Below are 3,704 nucleotides of genomic sequence, written 5' to 3'. Positions count from 1 at the left end.
GCATATCATCCGGGATGTTCTTTTCCCCGAGCGGCCATCTATGTAGAGCAGCATCAATGGGGCGTCGCCGTTCTCGATCCCTGCTCGGGGTCAAGACCGCGAGGCCGTTACAGTTAATTCTTGCGCAACACGCGAGGAGGGGGGTGGGAGAGGCGGGGGGGGGGGGGGGGGGGGGGGACGGCGGCGCGCATCACTCTTGCTCCGCGAACTCTGCGTCCAGGTGGCGCGGCCGTCGCTCCGTTCCGAGAACGCTATTATATACCGTCGCCGATCGGCCGGGCTCGTCGCACGTGGGGCAGCTACTGTTACGCGTTCTTTCTTTCTTTCTTTTTTTCTTTTTTTGAGAGAGAGGCGGCGGAGGCGAGAAAGCTTTTTCCATTAATGCGGGAGAATTAGGGCGAGATCTGGTCCGTAGGAAAGCTCCGATTTTGGAGGACCAGCGCTTAGGCGAGGCGCAGGGAACGCACCGTTTTCTTTGTCAATAGGTTGCGTTGGCAGCAAAAGAGCGTTTTCTTTCTTGTTATTCTTTTTTATTTTATTTTTAAATTTATTGTTTAGTGTAGGCGTTTTTTTTTTTTTTATTGGCGAACCCTCCCTCTTGGACTTTTCTGACCGTGGTTGATGGGTCCTGCTGGGTGCTGTGGGATTTTGCTGGGTGCTGTGCTGCTGTCCTGCCGAAAGGCTCGCACTTCAAAAAAAATAATAATGATTACGTTCCCGGTGGTGGGATCGAACCCCATCCCCGCAGTGCAGTATACCGATGCCAATTAGACAATGACAATAAGGGTTCGCGGTCACTGGACTTCTCGTCATTGTCTGGTGGCTTTATTGGTTGTCACGAAAACCGGGACCCTCGGTTCCCTTACATAAATATATATAGTTTTATGTAATCGAGATTTCGACGGAAGCCCGTGTGGTGGTGATAGAACGTGGCAAATGAAAGACGTGCACCGACCAAATAAAACTTTAAAGGCAAGACGTTTCGGCTTCCGTCGGGAAGCCCCGTTCACAATCTTGCTCGCAGTCGTGAACATAAGGCTTCCCTGCGGAAGCCGAAGCCGAAACGTCTTGCCTTTAAAGTTTTATTTGGTCCATATGCAGTTTCACTGCATACTTTACTGCTTAAACGGTTGCTCCAAAACGCATTTGTGTTTCTCTCTGCCTGTTTGTTCGCGGGTGCTTGACCGCGCTTGGAGCACTGCACGCAACTGCGGCAAGTCGATGCCTCACGGCTAGCGAAGGCAGACAGCCGGTGGTATCGCGATCAAAGAAAGAAAAAAAGAAAGAAAGAAAGTAAGACAGGAAGGAAAAAAAAAAAAAACACCAAACAAGATGCTCAGAACAGAAAAGCGCCTCGTCTACATAGAAGCTTGTCGTCATCAATCATGGCGCGGACGCGCGGACCGCGCCATATGGACAGACTCGGCAGTCCCACCAACCTGGCGAGCAGCGCTATGCTTCTCACTAAACCTACCCTGACTCTCTCCTTCCCTCCCTGGCAGCGCCACCGCCCTTTCCCTTCCCCCTCCCTCAACTTATACAGACCTCTTCACAAAGAGAGAGAGAGAGAGAGAGAGACAGTCTTGCTTTTCTTGAAGCGTGATGTTCGGGAAGGTTCAATAGGGTGCAAGCAAGAGTCACTGCCCTCCCGGAGAGGCCTTCCACTGGTAAAAAAAAAGGAACAAGAAGAAAGTGAAATCTAGTCGTCTGCTCCTAAGCGCGCATATCGAAGAACAAAGCAAGAAGTGCTGGATTAAGAGGGATTAAGCAAGAAGCTTTTGCTCACGCGCCAGCTCTGTGGTGAAGCACTCGTTTAGACGGAACGGGAGTTTCTTGGAAGAAACGAAGAAGGCCGCCCCGAGATGTTATAAACGAGATGGAGACTGGAGAGATGGATCGTGACACAAGGCCTCCGCCGGAGCTTCCTTTCTGTCCAACTTTCTAAGACAGGCAATTCCTGGAAAAAAGCTTCATGTGCGCTTTATACGCAACACGTGAGCTGAAAAGTCCTGATCGAAGAACAAATAAACGCCACGCGTCCTTGCATTAGCTCAGTACGTTGTTTGTAGCGTGGTTCGTCTATCTGCTTTTCTTCTGTTCCTCGCGTCTGTTTACTTTTGAGCCTGGGGACCGATCATTTTGCGGATCACTCCCTCGCACGCATGTAATAGTACGAGTACGTTGGCTAAGTGCTGGTTGGGCTAGTTTGTAACTCACTGTTCTAGTTACGTGTTTCTCAAACTGTCGTGGATTGTGAAGACCAAATGGTGCATGAAGCCCTTTTCTGGGGGGCCGTGGACGGTTCAACTGTATGTACATTCTGCTTGCCGGAACAGAGGTGAATTGTCAGTAACGGTGCGAATATTCTTTCACACACACACACACACACACACACACACACACACACACACACACACACACACACACACACACACACACACACACACACACACACACACACACACACACACACACACACACACACACACACACACACACACACACACACACACACACACACACACACACACACACACACACACACACACACACACACACACACACACACACACACACACACACACACACACACACACACACACACACACACACACACACACACACACCACACACACACACACACACACACACACACACACACACACACACACACACACACACACACACACACACACACACACACACACACACACACACACACACACACACACACACACACACACACACACACACACACACACACACACACACACCACACACACACACACACACACACACACACACACACACACACACACACACACACACACACACACACACACACACACACACACACACACACACACACACACACACACACACACACACACACACACACACACACACACACACACACACACACACACACACACACACACACACACACACACACACACCACACACACACACACACACACACACACACACACACACACACACACACATCACACACACCACACACACACACACACACACACACACATATATATATATATATATATATATATATATATATATATAGACATGTAATATATCTATAGACATGTATATATATATAAACCAGAAGAAAAGATACAGAGGGGTCCGATTTCATTACTTATATTGTAAGCGGCCAACGAACACTCACACCAAGGACAGCATAGGTGAAATTGTAGTTCTTAATTGAAATAAAGAAATGATAAATAAATGGAAATGAAAGTAGATGAAAAGAACAACTTGCTGGCCGCACGTGGGATACGAACCCACGTCTTCGCATTACGCGTGCGATGCTCTTACCAACTGAGCTACTGCGGCGTCGTTTTCCTGTCCACTTTGTCGGGTACTTATGTTTTTTATATAGTAGAACTAACCTAGGGAGTGTTAGCTAGCGCGACCACTCACGGTCTAAGAGCATCGCACGCATAATGCGTAGACGTGGGTTCGTATCCCACCTTTCGGCGAATATATATACACCCACAACGAAAACTTCACCGAACACGGCCTCCCAACCACAGCCAGTTTTTATCTCACCGATACTCAATAATTGGGGGTTCAGCAGTTATAGTTGTATCAAGAAATAAAATACAGCCTCCTCATTAGAATACACGATTAAATCAATCCTCGTTAAAAAGATATCTATACCAGTATTTTGGTAGCTCTCCCTG

At 48.3% G+C, this 3,704-nt stretch overlaps 1 non-coding gene across 1 annotated transcript; it reads right to left on the bottom strand.

Moving 5' to 3' along the window:
• Nucleotides 1–3,281: 3,281 nt before the first annotated feature.
• Trnat-cgu (transfer RNA threonine (anticodon CGU)) lies at nt 3,282–3,354 on the bottom strand. The gene has a single exon. It is a non-coding gene; the product is annotated as a tRNA-Thr (tRNA).
• Nucleotides 3,355–3,704: the final 350 nt, after the last annotated feature.

This window comes from Dermacentor silvarum, chromosome 5, assembly GCF_013339745.2.
Source record: "Dermacentor silvarum isolate Dsil-2018 chromosome 5, BIME_Dsil_1.4, whole genome shotgun sequence".
NCBI lineage: Eukaryota > Metazoa > Arthropoda > Arachnida > Ixodida > Ixodidae > Dermacentor > Dermacentor silvarum.
This window is presented reverse-complemented; position numbering and strand designations above follow the sequence as displayed.